Source organism: Apus apus, chromosome 2 (genome assembly GCF_020740795.1).
Source record: "Apus apus isolate bApuApu2 chromosome 2, bApuApu2.pri.cur, whole genome shotgun sequence".
In the NCBI taxonomy this organism is placed as follows: Eukaryota; Metazoa; Chordata; class Aves; order Apodiformes; family Apodidae; genus Apus; species Apus apus.
The window spans coordinates 151,801,886-151,810,365 of NC_067283.1; positions in this window are offsets into that span (position 1 = coordinate 151,801,886).

The window sequence follows — 8,480 nt, forward strand, 5'->3', positions numbered from 1 at the left end:
TCTTCACTTCCTTTTTCACTATGTGATCAGTCACTCAACTACTTTAATATGTGTTTTACCCCATAGTCCAGTGCTAAATCTGCACCTGCATCTGCAGCCTGGATAAAACAGACACTTCCCAAACAAATCATGATTGCAGAGAGGATGTAGCTTACAAAACCCAAGTGAATTTCACTTAGGACATTTTGGGTTTTGCTTTTGAGGTGTTTTTAAGGCCTCCAGTCTCAGCTGAGATATCTCTCACCATGCATTTGACTGACCTCTAATATGCTTCTATCCAGTGTAGTACTATTAGAATAAATCCCTGTTCAGGTGTCTGCCAGGAGTTGGATAGGTGTAGCTGCAGGAGGCCTAAGACATTAAGATATTGCCTCAGAAATTCACCAAAGTCCTGCTGATAGATTTTAATTGACTGTGAAACCAAATAAGAAGTCTTGGATCACCACAAGGCCTCATGTGCTTTTTGCTCATCTCAACTTTATTGGGCTGTTTGGATCTTTCTTGCTCTGAAAACCTGACAGATGTGCTCACAGTGTACTTTCTGTCCCTTACGGGGCCAGAAAATCTCAAAAGGTATTTTGGAGCTTCAGTTCCTATTTCCAGCAGGAATTGGCAAGAAAGTATGAGGAAGAAAAATACACTGTGTGATTTGTACCTGTAACACTTCATCCTTTGGGTTTTCTTCTGGATTTAGCTGGAGGCTCCACACATCCCTAGTTTCAACTGAACCAATTTCATCTTCCACTGCTACAATAAATTTCTGGAGACAGAAGTGTCAGCAGCCTGCTGAGGATAGAAGCCCAGGTACTCAAGAAACAAAGTTAAAAGTACCCTCCACTAATGATTTTCCAGCACTGCTCCTTTTATTGATGTTTCTGCTGCAGTTGCCTGGAAGCATGTCACCCCCAGGGCCTCAGTGAATATTCAGAGGAAACAATTATGTTTAAAATCATGTCTCTCACAAACTGAAAAGTAAGGCAACCTATTGGTACAAACGGCCTGAGAGCATTAGCACATTGATCCCAAAGGCAAACATGATGCCAGTTCATTTCTGAAGTTGTGAGACTGAAATTGTAAGGCTCTTTTCCCAGTGTTTAATGTGCCCAGGTTATACAAATCAGAGCAACCAGAGTCAGCATTTAGACACTCCCAGCCTCATATTGACAACTGGAGATCCCATTTTAGAATATTTAATAGAGTTTTCCCTGCTGCTAATTGCTGAGCTCTTCTGGAAAAAGCCCTTAACCTGCTGCTTAAACTCCCAACCAGGCAGTACCTGTGGGATCACAGACTCGGGTGTGTGATCCTGCTCCCTGTCATTCATTCTCCCCAGAGAAATTGGTGGATGGAGACCAGTGAAGAGCCTTTGATTCATCATTAGTGGGCCCAACTCAGGCTCCTCCAGACTTGAACCAACTGCTGATGGAGACTTTGACTGGGATTTTTAAAACTTCCAGTCTTGGCACCTTGAAGAGACTGGGAAAAGCTTACAGGAAGCAGGATCAGCAGTCAAAGTGAGGGCAATTGCTGGAGAGCTTGATTTAATGTTTCTGGTTTTTGTCTTTCCCTCCTCTAGTCTGTTTATGGCTGCATTGTCATGTCCTATGATTCTCCACAAAATCCATATGGCAATCACTGACAATTGCAAAGGAAATGTAATAAGTAAAAATAAAAAATCTTAGACTACTGCTTCAGGTTGTCTCTTCTGGAAGCTTTCCTGAATCTCTTCTCTGTTGTTCTGCCTTCCATCCAAGACTGAGTTTTCCTGCTGCAGGCTGAAAGAAGGAAGAACTGCAAGCAAACACCCCAGCAGTGTCTCCAGGGATGTTGCAGGGGACAGCCAAGACATTTGGCTACTTCATAGTGTTCCCATCTGTTTCAAGTCACGACTGGGATCCAGTTGTCTCTGGGTTGTCCTTCCAACGAACCACCATGTCTGGCTCTAGAGGTCTCTGAATCAATAATTTTTTCATTTTTCCTCACTCCAGGACGTTATTTTTCTGTGCTGTGAGGCCTGTAAAACTCTCTGGGAGTGGAAGGTGCTATTTATTCAATATGCACTATTCCTAAATCAAATAATTGTGCCACTAGTATGCAACTTGTGCTTCATGGCTCTGACTTAGAGAGGATCTCAGTGTCTTGCTCCCTCTGTGTTTGTTGTGTTTACCCACTATTTCTTTATTTTATATTGCTGCTAAAAGATTTTTAGAGTGGAGACCATCTTTGTGTTCTGCTTTTCCACAGCCTAGGGGAAAGGGATAGAGCTTGCTTTTGCTATACAGGAAATAAATTACCTCCTGGGTCCCTGAGTTGCAAACACATTGGAAGTTAAGGCAGAAAAGTGGAATATGCAATCAAACAGGTTTTGTCTTGGAACCACCTCCTGAACAGATACATGAATATGTATCCTTAGAGCACTATTTATTCCTTTATGGACTTCATTTACATAGTAATGGACCCCCCTCTTTATTTCTTCACTAGATTTTTTCCCTTTATACTCAGTAATTGAGAATGTTTTTATAGGTCATGCAGATCCCAGCTTCACCAACTGTGTCATCCCCAGTTTAAACACATTACTGAGTCACATCTTGTGTGATGTCAGTCTGCAGACAAAGCAATAGAATTGGCTTCAGGGAGTGATGCTGTTGCATACAGTGTGTAAATGGGAGCAGAACTGTTTACCTCCATAACACACACCTCGATGTGGCCAAAGCTCTCTGTCAAAAATCCCTCTTTTGCCCTAATCTTACTTTTTCAACAAGATTCTATATGTTACTTTATGTGCACAGGACTGCTTTTCCTTTACTCAAGCACCAATATAGGTTAGGGGTGGATCTCCTAGAATGTAGTTCAGAGGAGAAGTATGTTGGAGTTCTGATAGGCAGTAAATGATCCATGAGCCAGCAGTGTGCTCTTGCTGCCAAGAAGGCAAATGGAATCCTGGGTTGCATAAAGAAGAGTGTGGTGAAGGAGGTCATTCTCCCTCTCTACTCTGCCCTGGTGAGGCTACACCTGGAGAACTGCATCCAGTTCTTGGCTCCCCAGTTCAAGAGAGACAGGGAACTACTGGAGAGAGTCCAGAGGAAGGTGATGAAGATGACTGGGGGACTGGAGCATCACCCTGATGAGGACAGGCTGAGAGAGTTGGGACTCTTCAGTCTGGAGATGAGAAGGCTGAGGGGAGACCTTATGAATGCCTACAAGTATCTAAAGGGTGGGTGCAAGGGAGATAGAGACGGGCTCTTCTCAGTACTTCCCAGTGTCAGAATGAGGGGCAATGGGCACAAGCTGGAACATGGGAAGTTCCATTTAAATATGAGTGAAAACTTCTTTACAGTGAAGGTGACAGAGCCCTGGGACAGGCTGCCCGGGAAGGTTATGGACTCTCCATCTCTGGAGATATTCCAGACCCACCTGAATAGAGTCCTGAGTAATGTGCTCTAGGTTATCCTACTTCAGTGGGAGAATTGGACTAGATGATCTGTAGAGGTCCCTTCCAACTCAGCAATTCTGTGATTAGGTAACATGAGTCACACCTATTTTACTAGCAAACACAACATTTTGGGGGCATCCTCCTCTAATGCTTTGGATAAGTATGAGAGTTCCCCTTATGCTCTTTCATTGAGACACTTGTCTATTATGGGAAACATTTGACTATCATTGCATTTCAGAATGAATGCATTTAAAACCACAGTAGAGGAGATGTATGCACAGATTCAGAATGGAGAATGGAGCATAATATTCCCCAGGCTGCTCTTCCCGCTCACACTGGCTGGGCATTTCTAAACCAAAGCCCCTGTTATTCCTCAGTGCACACAAGTCTAAGGATGAAGCCCAGATTTTTCCTTTGTATCATGTCACAGAGCCCACTGTGTTCCTTGGCACTTTGATGTGGTAGTTTATGGCCTTTAGAGTATACTTTAGATACACTTTAACATGATAGGAGTACAGTAAGTCACCAGAAAGAATGTCTTCTTCCCTGTCCTTGCCTCCATGCTGACACAAGCACTGCTGAAGCCATTCAGTAAACCAAAACCAGGACAGATCCCAGTTAAAAACTCATCTTACAGGGGAATTTGCTACATTAAATTCCTTGTACCAGGTTACTGTGCCACTGTTTGTGTAGCAGTGACAACATAAAGGGGTGGTAGGAAGGTATAACTAGTTGAAAAAGCCAGGAAATCATGTATTTATATTGGACAGCAGCCTCAGTTAAAAGGCTGCATGCAATTCCTGGATGAATTTCTCAAGATTCAGCTTCCACTAAATTTTTCATCTTTTTTTTTTTTTTTTTTTTTTTTTTCCTTAAAGAACCTTGGATGCACTACAGATCAAACTTTTCCTGTCAAAGAGAAGGGAAGTTTCCCCAAATGCAGGTAAGTCTTCCAGCATTTTCCCAATAACTGAACATGCTTTTTGAAGCATAGGACACAGAGCATGAAAATCCATGTAAAGCTGGTCTCCATATCCTGGAGACATCATTTCAGCAATGACCTTGCTAATGCTGGAGATGGAAAAGATTTTTTATTCCTTCTGCAATCCCAAAGTCTCCTGCCCAGGCATCCAACAACAATTTGCCACTGCAGCAACAAGACAAAGTTGGGACCTGTAAGTGCTTTTCAGTCTTACTGGTTTACATTTTTAAAGCAACACTTCATCATTTGTTCCTGGACACATGATTTAATGAATTTTGTTGCATTAAAAGAACTAAGTAAAGGAGCAGAGTAATAGCAACTCATTCTGATACATGTAGTCACCTTCCCACAGTTCCAGACAGTTGCAGTTTGCTCCTCCTAGTTGAGTTGTCACTGTATTTCCAAGGCAAGAGTCTCAACCAGGTGGACTGAAACATCCATTTGAGGAATCACAGAATCCTAGGGGTTGGAAGGGACCTCTGGAGATCGAGTCCAACTCCCCTGCCAGAGACCATGACAGAATCTAGGGCAGGTCACTCAGAAAATCCTCCAGACAGATCTTGAAAGTCTTCAGAGAAACAGACTGCACAACCTCTCTGGGCAGCCTGTCCCAGTACTCTGTTACCCTCACTGTAAAGAAGTTCTTCCTCATGGTGAGGTGGAACTTCCTGTGCTCTAGCTTACATCCATTGCTCCTCATCCTATCACAGGGCACAACTGAAAAGAGATTGGCCCTTCCTTCTTGACAGCAGAATGTTTTTACATTGTAGCTTAACAGGTAGTTTCTCAGGTGAGCCAGGCCAAACTCAGTAACTCAGCTGTTCTCTCATGCCATCCCTCTTCTACTGTAAGCTGCAAATCTTAGCAGCATTTTCTTTGGAGATCACATTAATAGCGCCTGGATTACTCCCTGGCTGGGAATTTGTGAGAGACCATCAAAACACATTGGGATTGCAGTTTCATATTGACAACAAAGTAGGTGCAGTAAGTCAGAGGTGCAGTTGAGTTCGTAAGTCAAATTACTCTTTCTCCTTACTGCCCAGACACCACAAGGAGGACATACATCTTGTATTTTCTATTCCTGGCTTAGCACCTAATTTCAATTGCTTGTTGAACTATTAGTACAGTCCTTATTCAACTTGAACTGTCTGGTCTTCATGGCTTTGAGCCCTCATTCCCCAGTTTCTCTCACCATAGAAAACTGACTGATAGAGCTGGTGGCAAGTCACAAGGTAACTGGTTTGTGTGTATATACACACACACATATATATATATACATATTGCTACTGCTGCTGTGACAAACCTGGGCATGGTTTCAATCCTAGTTTTGCTTCTGTGTGGGAGAATCTGGGAGAAGCACCAGAAAGCGTGTCCTGAGTGGTAACTTTTAACTTCTTGAGGAAGCTTGCAAGACAAGAACTTGGCAATTATTGCCAGCTAGTCCTCTTTTTTCCCAAGAACAGTCAAAATCAGAATGAAAAAATATTTTTGCTCTTGTTACTGCAACCTCCCTCTACCCCAGTTGGCTTCGTCATGTTTTTTCTGCTCCTATACCCCCTTTTTCATCCTTCAATTTCCCATCCCCATCTCCTCCATACACTTTTCCTATCCCCCATATTTACTTTCTTGTACTGACTCTTACTCCATTAGAAAAGGTTTCTGTGGTTTCTTTGTTCTCACTATTCTAAGTATTGTGCCTCATTTTACTCAACACAAATGCTTTAAACATTTGCCACTTACAGTGTTCTGAGCAACCCAATTTCCGTGCCTTAAGGCATCTCCTTTTCTGTGAGAAAATTTGTGTCTAGCTCTGCCTTTGTTTATTTAATCCCTATTGCCTGAATTCATCTGCAAGTTGCCTGTGCAGAGCTTTTGACATTGTCCCAGATGACATCCTGGTATGAAAACTGGAACGATACAGGTTTGATGGATGGACCGCTTACCCCACCAGGGATAAGGAACTGGCTGAATGGTTGCATTAAAGAGTGATGATCAGTGGCTCAATGTCCAGATGGAGGTCTGTGACAAGTGGTGTTCCCCAAGGGTCGGTACTCAGACCAGTGCTATTTAACATCTTTGTCAGTGACCTGAACAGTGGCATTGAGTGCACCCTTACTGAGTTTGCTGATGACACCAAGCTGTGTGGTGAGGTTGACAGGCTGGAGGGAAGGGAGGTCATCCAGAGGGACCTCGACAGGCTTGAGTAATGGGCTCCCATAAACTGTATGAAGTTTAACCAGGCCAAGTGCCAGGTCCTGCACCCAGGTTGGGGCAATCCCTAGCCCAAATACAGGTTAGGTGGAGAATGGATTGAAAACAGTCTCAAAGAAAAGATCTGGGGTTGATGGAGGATGAGGAGCTCAACATGAGCCAGCAATGTGCACTTACAGCTCAGAAACCAACCATGTCCTGGGCTGCATCAAAAGAAGCATGGCCAGCAGGGCAAGGGAGGGGATTCTCCTCCTTTACTTGGCTCTTATGAGACCCCACCTGGAGTAATGTGTCCAGGTCTGAATCCCCCAACATAAGAATGACATAGAGCTCCTGGGGAAAGTCCAGAGGAGGCTATTAAGATGATCCAAGGGCTGGAGCACCTCTGCTCTGGAGACAGGCTGAGATGGCTGGGTTTGTTCAGCCTGGAGGAGGGAAGGCTCTGGGGAGGCATCATAGTGGCCTTCCAGTGCCTAAAGGGGCTACAGGAAAGCTGGGGAGGGACTTTTTATAAGGGTGTTTAGTGATAGGATAAGGGATAATGGTTTTAAGTTGGAAGAAGGGAGATTCAGGTTAGACATCAGGAAGAAATTCTTTAGTGTGAGGGTGGTGAGACACTGGCACAGGTTGTCCAGAGAAGCTGTGGCTGCCCCATCCCTGGAAATGTTGAAGGGCAGGTTGGATGGGGCTCTGAGCCTGGTCTAGTGGGAGGTGTCCCTGCCCCTGGCAAGGGGCTGGAACTAGATGATCTTCTAGGTCCCTTCCAACCCAAACCGCTCTATGATTCTATGATTCTATGGAGCCCTGTTGAAAGGAATGGGTGTTACAGAAAAGCAAATTTTTTTCTATTTCATTTGGAAATGAATCACAAACTAAGGACCTGAAAGCTCTATGTGGGGTCATTCATTGAGTTCATGAAATATTTGGAAGAACTTTTTTGATATAGCAAAATGAAGCTGAACCTCACGAGCCCCAGAAGATCTAAAAAGGTTGCATAAAGAGCATAGAAATGAAGCCAAAACAAACAAGGAAGGAGCAAGGAAGGAACACCAACAAAAATGTACAAAGAAAAAATCTGTTTTCTCTTCATCAAGAAGAGAAAATAATTCCAAGAATTAATTCCAGAATAATTTCTGGATTCTGGCTTTTCTCTTACTAAAAGAACAACCAAGAAACGTCGTCAAAAGAAGCTCCACATTTTCTGGTATTGCTGGAATCCAGAAATTAACTCAAATTATTTTCAAGGCCTCATCTGCTCTGTCTTTGGCTGTCTTTTTCATTTTAATGTAGGAAAGAATAAAATGCAGCAGTAGGCTTACCTCTTTTCTGTAATGAAGGTGCTTCATTCTTCTTTTCTCCCACCAAGCCCAGTATGTTTAACGGCTGAGTTCTGCTATTTCTAGCCACCTTCTGTTTTTCCAAAGTCATCATGTCTTTTTGCCAACTCTTCTAAATTTATGGCAAGTCTCACCATTGTTTTTTTTTAAGTCCCAGCTTCTAAGATCATTTGATAAGCAGCAAAGACCACCTTTACTAAAAAACAAGCAGCCAAGGAAATGAACTACCCAAAGAGAGTGAAAATCCCATTTTTTGCTGTAAAAGCCATTTATAAGGCAAATCGGATTGTATGTTAACCTTATTAATAATATTTGCACTGTGCCAGGCTCTCTGGCAGCTTGTCATAACAGCTATTTAAAAAAACACAGAATAGTTTTTGCTCCCTAAAAAAAAATCTGGGACTAACTTGAGACTCTGCATGCTTGGTTTGTTTTGTGTTATACATACATTCTGTTTATGATAATTTTAAAACATGACCAAAGCTGAACAGGTAAAAAGTGCAAAACAAGATCTTTT